Below are 10021 nucleotides of genomic sequence, written 5' to 3'. Positions count from 1 at the left end.
GCACAGGAACTTTGGAAAGTGTTGAAGAGCAAAGATGTCAACTTGAGCACTAAGGTGCGCCTGACCCAAGCCATGGTATTTTCAATAACCTCATGTGGATGCCAAAGCTGGACAGTGAATAAGGAAGATCATAGAATTGATGCTTTTGAATTATGGTGTTGGAGGAGAATACCAAAAGTGCCACGGACTACCAAAAGAACTAATAGATCTGTTTTGGAAGAAGTGCAGCCAGAGCGCTCCTTAGAGGCCAAGATGGCCAAACTTCGTCTCTCATACTTTGGACATATTGTCAGGAGGGAACAATCACTGGAGAATGACATAATGTTTGGGAAGATGGAGGTTCAGAGAAAAAGAGGAAGACCTTCAAAGGGACGGACTGGCCAGGTGGCAGCATCTATGGACTCAAGTGTGGCAACAGTAGTGAGGTTGACCCAGGATCAGACATTGTTTTGTTCTGCTGTGCAGAAAGTCGCTATGAGTCAGTGCCAACTCGATGGCACCTAACAACAACAATAACAACAACAACTTATGTTCAGGCACATAAGGAAGGAAAGAATATATGTCATGGTAGAAATGACCAGGTACCTTTGAGTCCACTCTGGCTCATGATGACCCCACATGTGTCAGAGTAGATCTGTATTCCACAGGGTTCTCAATGGATGATTTTTCATAAATAGATGCCACTCATGGTGCCCCTGTGTGTGTCAGAGAACTGTGCCCCACAGGGTTCTCAGTGGATGATTTTTTCATAAGTAGTTCTCAGTCATGGTGTCCCCGTGTGTGTCAGAGTAGGACTGGGTTCCACATGTTTCTCAGTGGATGATTTTTCATATGTAGATTCCACTCATGGTGCCCCCGTGTGTGTCATAGTAGATCTGTGCTCCACAGGGTTCTCAATGGATGATTTTTCATAAGTATATTCTACTCATGGTGCCCCCGTGTGTGTCAGAGTAGCACTGTGCTCCACAAGCTTTAAAGTAGATGGTATTTCATAAATAGATTCCACTCATGGTACCCGTGTGTGTCATAGTAGAATTGCTCCACAGGGTTTTCAGTGGATGATTTTTCATAAGTAGATTCCACTCATGTAACCCCCATATATGTCAAAGTAGAACTGTGCTCCACAGAGTTCTCAGTGGCTAAGGGTTTGAAGTAGGTCCTTTCTTCTGATTAGCCTCTGGGTGGACTTGAACCACCAACTTTTTGGTGAGCAGCAGAACACTTAATCACTTGTACTATTAGGGTCTCCCATTTTTAAAAATGCTCTAGAAAATGCCTTTGATCCTGAAAATGCACTTATGTCAAACACATTTCCAGAGTTTTAAGTCCCTTTCCTGTATGTGCTGGGAAGTGGAGGTATGTGCCCTGTTCAGAAGGCTTTTGGATGAATTGATGGGCGTGTGCTCTGGTTGGGCATTAATGAGAGGTTGTAGAGCTGTTCACACACGGACCTCAGGCTGCTCATTTATGTATCACATTATGCACTGGGCCTTCCCACTTCTCCGCCCATTTAGAAAGCATACTTCTTCTGAGATCTGGTTGAGGACAAAGAGTTCCTAACAAAAGACAAAAAGGCACCTCCCTGAGAAAGGTACAAGGGGTCAGCACACACATGTCTCTGATATTCCCGAGCGCTCCTCAGAGGGGAGGTGTGGCTGGTGCCTGAATTTCATGACCGGTGAGAAACAAGGACAAGTAGTCCCAGGTCCCAGAGCACTTAATGGGAAAGCAAGTTGCTTTATGAAATCAAGTTGTGAGAATGTTGCAACACACTCTTTCCATACCCTTCAGCATGTGGGGGCTCCAGACTTATCTTCTACCAAAAGCGTGTGATGCTTGCTTTGGCTGAAAACCGTCTTGTGTGATTTTATCTGAAAGACTTACCATGACCAGAGAAATAAGTACATTTGAGTTTTCTCTTTGCGTAGAGCCCATCCACAATGACAGGAGGTCCCTGAGAATGGTTGGTGAGTGGACTTCCTTTATGGATCTGGTTCCTTCCAAACACAAGCCCTTGACCAAGCAAGAAAGATGGTTGGACTCAATCCAGGTGAGATTAGAGAAGGAGAGCTCTCCACATTAGCAATGAACTTTCAAAATGCCAAGGGGGCAAGAAAACAGGCTGGTCCTTGTACATCACTTCCCAGCCTGGCTTTGCTTTTGCATATTCATATAATATTGAGGTTCTCAGCCAATTACATATTGATTGCTGCAGGCTCCCTAAATCCGAACTCAGACCTCTTGGAACACTTGCCTCTTCTCCATAGGACCTGGAACCAGTCCTTCTACTCCTGGGGTCCTGGGGTCCTCCTGCAGAACTATTTTCCAAGGCTTCATAAAGTTGAGTGAATTAGTCTCCCCAAGGTATTCTAAAATTGGATGAAAATGCTCTCTCCACACCAAGTATTATGATTATTATTTTTAAAGGGAGCCGTTCTGCCAGGCAGGTTGCCCCAAGCTTGCCTGACTCCGATTATGACACTAATTACTGTGGTTATGAAGAAGAGGGCCTATGTGATTGCTACCTCGCCTCCAGTAAACGGAAGGGACAATTATCAGCAGATCATCTCCTTGCCTGGGCAGCATGCTTGTTTCATCGTCATTAGTGTCTCCGGTCAACACAACTCTTGCTCTTCAATCATTACCCACTGCCCCTTGCTTCCACACATGGAAACAAACGATGTGCTGCCAGGGGTCAGGGGTCAAATATGAGTGTGTTGCCGCTGGGTGCATCGTGGAGGCAGCAGGGTCAACATTGGGGCAGGTCTTTGTGGCCGTCTGTGTGTGTAGCAAACGACTCTGAAAGCACGGAGCATGACGCCCACTGTGCTTTTGTTTTCTCCTTGCAGCTGGAATGCACTCAACAATTTTTTATTCCGTCTTTCCCTTCATGCAGCAGGCAGGGGATTGTGACATGATTGTTCCCGTTCTCACTTGCAAGACTTACGGTCATCGTGAGAAGGGATGTTTCCTTAGGTGTTTCCCTGTCTCTTCCCCGAGGTGTCTGCGTCTCTGCCACCTTCCTGTGTACCACCGTGGCCTCAGAGGCTGACAGAGCTGAGACGACCCAGTGCCAGTGCAAATGAGTCCATTCATTTCCCTCCGTTGGCATATGGCATGCCATTGTCCTCGGCCACCGAGGCAGAAGTGATGCAATTTGTTGGCATGTCCTGTCACAGCACAAACTACCTCTCCCACTGAGCCCCAAGACAACAACAGAAACGGTGAAAGGGCAGCCAAAACCTTCACAGCTTCATCATACATGCACTGAGTGCCCAGCAATGACAACATGTTGTCCTATTTCTGTGCATCTGGTGGGAGAAGGGGGGAGGGAAGGAAAGATGCCTGAAACTTCTCCCCTCTCTCTCTTTCTTTGTAACAGGAAGAGCGCCATGATACTGAGGACATCCTGATTCGTTATACAAAGCATGCCACATTCATTCACATACGAAGGACAGTGTTGTTCCACCGCCATGTATAACCGTCTTGCAGTTTTTGCTTCCCAGTGAACCCAACTGTGGTCAATTATCTAATGTCTCTTCTAGCCATAGTCTGTTCCTCCCACCAGACAATGTTTCTGCCCTGGTGTGTCTGGGTAAGAGAAGGTGGGGGAAGATACTGATAGGGTGACATGACTCAGCTGTGGAGGTGAGCAGAGTTCACTGTAATTAGAAACCTTGAAGTTCTAGTACAGGCTTAAAATGTGCCATCTCAGAAGCAGGATGGGGGAATCTAACTAACACCAAAGAAGAAGTGTCAAGACTGGAGTACATCCTTTGGACCCAGAGAAAATCTTCTCATTGAATCGCCTTGGCCCAGGAACAGATAGCAGTGATGCCAGATGGGTGTCAGAGGAGCACCAGCAGCAGGACAAGGACCAGAGCACAAGACAACGCACTGGATTTCCCAGCCCATGGAGCAAGTAAAGCTGAGTGACTTTGGGCAGAGTAGGGTGCCTCCAAGTACTTAAATGGGGGAGCTAAGTTTGCTGACCCAGGGAGCTAGAGCTCAGTGTCTTCAGGTTGAGGCTTCTGGTGGAGTGGTGTGTCCTATGGGCATTTATTAGCAGCTAACTGGAGCAACTGTCCTGAGCAGTTCTGACCACAAATTGTAACTTGTTAGCTTCCCTAGTAAAGCCCAGAACTGTGAGAATAGTCTTTGAGTTCTGTGTAGCCATATCAACGGACTATAGAGCCCAATTTAGGAGTGGGGAAGATTGTGCGAGGAAGAGATGGAGTCACATGTTTTCCCACCAACCAACCAGCCAATCAACCAACTGTGGGTTCCCGGTGCATCTCCAGTGACCAGATGCGACTCTTGTTTAAGAAAGAACTGAGCCCTCTGAAAGAGCCAAGTTATTGCTTTCTCAGAAAAAGAAAAGAGTGGTGGACTGTGCAAAGGAAGCACCTGACTGACACGTCAAAACGGGACCTTGCACGATGAGTCTTCCCCAAGATCCCACCCCATTTGCATCTGGGTTTCACAGAAGAAGCAGTTTTGAATGTCTGAAATCCATTAGAAAACAGGCAGAAGGGTTTTGCTCCATATGGTTAGCATTGTCACAATAGTGATAACACAGTGAAATCCTGGCAGATACGATGTGTCACATGATGGCAGTGAGGAGGACCCAGAGGGTTCACTTGTTCAGCTCTGCTGCTGTTTTGTTACTGAAGCACACATATGAAGGGGGTGACAAAAAATGTGGTTGAAAATCCCATCCTCTTTTAATTCTAGTTTCCCACAAACTGAATTCTAAAGTGAGTCTACTCCAACAGCCTTGCAGATGCAGTAGGTACTGTGTGAACTGGACCTGTGGCTGCAATGCCTGCCCGCAAGCCTAGGGAGCCATTTCAGTGCATCAAGTACACCGACCGATGGTTGCCTCCCAGAATCACAGATTGGTGGGTTTCCATCCACCAGAAAATCACATTCTTATTTCTACCATCAGGTACCTGAGAATAGGTGGTTCTAGAGGGTTTTAAGATTCCTTCTAGCTCTGAAATTCTTTAACTCAGTAACTCCATGATTACATGTCACCATTTATCAATGAAGTATGGAGCGGCCAAATGCATTGGGTGCCTGTTAGATACTGCCCTGAAATACCTGGAAGGTTGAATCGGTGCCTTCTGGGTTGGGTATGAAACGCCCTGTAAGACTTATGAACACAAAGATGACTAATGAGTGGGAGAAACACTGAAGTGGCTATCGTAGTTGATAAGATGAACGTCTGGTCTCAGCCCTAAGAAAAGGCACTTGTGGGAGCGCAGACCTCACCACATTTGGCAGCATCACATTAGCAATGAATTGGGGCTGGGGGACTATTGTCTCTGCTTTTATTCATATCTCAGTGAATGCAGCTATGTGCAGAGAGACACTCAGCACAGACATTCTGAACGATTCAATTTAATTTATGTAGATTTATTTACCCCCAGAGATAAAGGACAGTGTAAGGAAATTAATGTTTAGCTTAAAAAGTGAATGTGGAAGCGCATCACCACAGCTTATGATCCGGGAAAATGAAAACTCTTTCCACATGAGAAGACAAGAAAGCATTTCCTTCCATTTTATGAAAGATATTCCCTGTCCAGAAAGCCCTAGTGGTACAGTGGATTAAGTGTTGGGAGGCTAACCACAAGGTCAGCAGTTCAAACTCATCAGCTGCTTCAAGGAAGAAAGACAAGGCTGTCTACTCTTGTAAAGATGGTCATCTCTGAAACCCTAAGGAGCAATTCTACTCTGCCTCATAGGGTCACTATGAGCCAGAATCACCTCAATGGGCGCAGGGTTTGGTGATGCCCTCTTTCTAGTTTAGATGCTTACTTTTCACTTGAAAATGAGAGAAGCAAATGGAAAGTGAAAGAGAAGTGAAGACAAACTGCAGTGATGGTGGCGATGCTGTAGGGCACAGAAGACAAAAGAAACAAAACCAATGCAGCTCAAGCACCCACACAACGATGGGTAATGTCCACAGACCTTCTGCCCTCAGGTGGCATAGATTCTTGTAAGTAGAAGAGACTTCTCCTTCTGGGAAGATGGATAGATGTGCATTTCTCTCTACACTGCACTAAGTACAACTAAACACTTGGATGTTACACAGATAGACATACATGAAGTCCTGGTGGTACCACCGCCAAATGCTCAGTTAACTGAACGGCCAGTGGTTTGAACCCACCAGTAGTCCTATGGGAGAAAAGGCCTGATGAACTGTCCCCTTAGAGATGGCCGCCCAGGAAAGCCTGTGGGGCAGTTCTACTCTGTCACTTGGGGTCTGTATGAATCAGATCCACTGAAGACTGCAGACAAGTTCACTCAGCCATATGTTTGTCTTAGTCCCCTTGGTGATGGTTATGGAGTACCGTGGAGTCGGTTCCAACTCACACTGACCCTGCGTAGGGTTTTTGAGGTTGTAAATTCTTTACAGGACCAGAAAGCTTCATCTTTATTCCATGGGACAGTAGTTTCGAACTTCTGACCTTGAGGTTAGCAGCCTGACTCATAACCACTATGCTATGAGAGCTCCTTAGGGTGCTTTAAAAAAAGATCCAATCAAAACAGTGGCTTCCGAGGAGCTTTGCTGGACCAGTTCAACTCAAGATAGAGATTTCAACTCAAAAACTTCTGGGGACTGCTCTCTGGACCCTAAAGGAGTAATCCCCAAAGGTATAGGTGGTAAGAGGGGTTTATTATGAAGTTTCCAGAAATTTGAAAACTGCATTGGAGAGAAAAAGGCCAGGAAACTTTCACTGAGGAATTTTTTTTGTATCACGACAATAGACCTCCTCATTCTTTGAGGGTAGTAGCTGGGACTGTCCTAGGAAAATTTCACTGGGAAGCTTTACCACATCCACTCCACAACCTTTATCTTACCCCTTCATACTTACTTATTTTTTGTTTTGTTTCCCCAACTCAAAGAACATTGAAAAGCAACGTGACTTGAGTCTTTCAAGGGTGTCAAACAGTCATAGGTAAATGCTGTAATTGAAGAGCGCCAGGCAATGGCAGCCCTGCCTTTAGAAGTGTGTAGATTCCATGGAGGAGACGCTGAGAAGCAGTAACTTCAAAATGGGATCTTTTTGTTTAATAAAGGGCTTTATGTGCTGGACTTCAAAGTCGGTTTAAACCACAAAGTTGGTGGTTCAATCTTACCAGCTGCTCCTTGGAAAGCCTATACAGGCTTGTTATGGGTCAAGGACACTTAACAACAACAAAAATGGCAACATAGAAACTTATCTGTCAGTTTGTTGTACTGTGGTGGCTTGTGTATTGCTGTGATTCTGGAAGCTAGGGGTATGTTAAATACCAGCAGGGTTATCCACAGGGGACAAGTTTCAGCTAAATTTCCAGATGAAGACAGACTAGGAAGAAGGAGAGATGGACTACTTCCAAATATTTAGTCACTAAAAACCTTATGAATAGCAGTGGAACATTGTCAGCATCAGAATATTGAATATTGAAACATGACGAAGAGAAGCAGAATATTGTCAGATAGTGCCGGAACGTGGGACCTTCAGGTTGGAAGGCACTCAAAATATGTCTGGGGAGGAGCTGCCCCCTCAAAGTAGAGTTGACCATGATGACTTGAATGGAGTAAAGATTTCAGGACCTCCATTTTCTGATGGGACACAACTCAACATGAAAAGAAACAGCTCTAAATATCCATTAGTAATCAAAGCATGGAATGTATGAAGGCTGAATCTAGCAAAATTGGAAGCTGTCAAAAATGAAATGGAACAGATAAACATTGATATCCTAGGCATTCGTGAGCTGAAATGAATTGTTATTGTCCATTTTGAATCTGACAATCACATGGTTTACTATGTCAAGAATGACAAATTGAGGAGTAATGGCTTCACATTCATTATCAAAAAGAACTTATCAAGATCTGTCTTCAAGTACAATGCTGTCTGTGGTAGGATAATATCCATGCACCTATAGGGAAGACCAGTTAATACCACTATTATTCACCTTTATGCTCCAAACACTAAAACCAGTGAGGATGAAATTGAAGAATATTACCAACTTATTCAGTCTGAAATTGATCAAATAAGAAATCAAAATGTATTGATAATTACTGGTGATTGGAATGTAAAGGTAGAAGGCTCAGTAGTTGGAAAATATGGGCATGGTGATAGAAATGATGCTGGAGATCGAATTATAGAATTCTGCAAAATCAGTGATTTGTTCATTTCAAATACCTTCTTTAAACAGCATAAGAGACTATTAGACACATGGACCTCACCAGATGGAATACACAGAAATCAAATTGACTACATCTGTGGAAAGAGATTGTGGAAAAGCTCTATATCATCAGCCAACACAATGCCATGGGCAGATTATGGAACAGACCATCATTTGCTTATATGCAAATTCAGGCTGAAGCTGAAGAAAATTAAAACAAATCCATGAGAGTCAAAATACGATCTTGAACATACCCCACCTGAATTTAGAGATGATCTCAAAAACAGATTTGATGCATTACACAGTAAAGACCAAAAACCAGAGGAATTGTGGGGTAGCATCAAGAACATGACACAGGAAGAAAGCAAAAGTCATTAAGAAGATAAGTAAAAGGATAGGACCAAAGCAGATGTCAGAAGAGACTTTGAAACTTGCTCTCCATAGTAGGGATGCTAAAGCAAATCGAACAAACCAGCATGTAAAAGAGCTGAATAGAAAATTTCAAAAGACAGCTCTAGAAGAAAAAGTCAGATATTATAATGAAATGTGCAAATACCTGTGGTTAGAAAACAAAAAGAGAAGAACACACTCAGCATTCCTCAAGTTGAGGGAACTGAAGAAAAAAATTCAAGCCTCAATTTGGAATATTGAAGGATTCTATGGGAAAAATATTGAATGATACTGAAAGCATCAAAAGAAAATGGAAGGAATACACAGAGTCACTACACCAAAAAGAAATGGCAGCAGCGATGGGCTCAAATGTAGTAATGATTGTGAGTTGGCCCAGGACCAGATAGTATTGAATCCTTTTGTGCATAGGGTCACTCTGAGTCCTTAACTACTCAATGGCACCTAATAACAACACGATAACATGTCACTCATACTTTGGACATGTTAACAGGAGGGACCAGTCATTGAAGAAGGACATCATGTCTGGTAAAGTGGAGAGTCAGCAGAAAAGAGGAAGACCCCAACAAGATGGATGGATACAGCAACAGCACAAACCTTACAATTGTGTAGATGGTGCAGGACTGGACAGTGTTTTTGTTCTGTTGTGTATACGATCACTATGAGTTGGAACCAACTCTACAGAACCTAATAACAGTGATTTGAGCATTGCTTTTGATTCACTTTATTATCTCAGTGAATGTGTGTGAGAGGATGGATTCTTCATTTCCTTTCATTGTCATCTCTGTCTACACTCTAGCTGCTTCATGTAGAAATCTCCACTTATGATTTTTATAATTAATTATTTTAACAGAATCAGTCTTTGTTGTTGTTAAGTGCCATCGGGTTGGTTCCAACTCATGGTAATTCTGCAGAGGGTTTCCAAGGAACAGCTGGTGGATTTGAACTGCTAATTTTGTGGTTAGCAGTCTAGTACTTACGCTACAACATCATAGCAGGACTCTATATTCTTTGCTAAAATAGAAAATACAGAAAGAAAAAACTGAAGTAAAAATCACTTGAATATTACTAGTGGCACTGTAGGGTAAGCACTGGACTGCTAATCACAAGATTGGCAGTTCAAACTTACTAGTTGTTCTACAGGAGAAACACGAGGCTTTCTGCAGCTGTGAAGATTTACAGCCTCTGAAACTATACACAGTCGCTAAGAGTCAACTTGATAGCAGTGAGTTTGGTTTGGTTTGGTTTAAACAATGACAAAAACAACCAAGTTTTTGTCTTTATGGGATTTTTAGAAATAAATAGAAAATATATACTATGTGTGTCCATCTCAATGTCAAGAAACCAAAAATCCTCACCACTGGACCAATAAACAACATTCTTATCAATGGAGAAAAGATTGAAGTTGTCAAGGACTTCATTCTTCTTGGATCAA

This window comes from Chrysochloris asiatica, unplaced genomic scaffold, assembly GCF_000296735.1.
Source record: "Chrysochloris asiatica unplaced genomic scaffold, ChrAsi1.0 scaffold00345, whole genome shotgun sequence".
In the NCBI taxonomy this organism is placed as follows: Eukaryota; Metazoa; Chordata; class Mammalia; order Afrosoricida; family Chrysochloridae; genus Chrysochloris; species Chrysochloris asiatica.
This window is presented reverse-complemented; position numbering follows the sequence as displayed.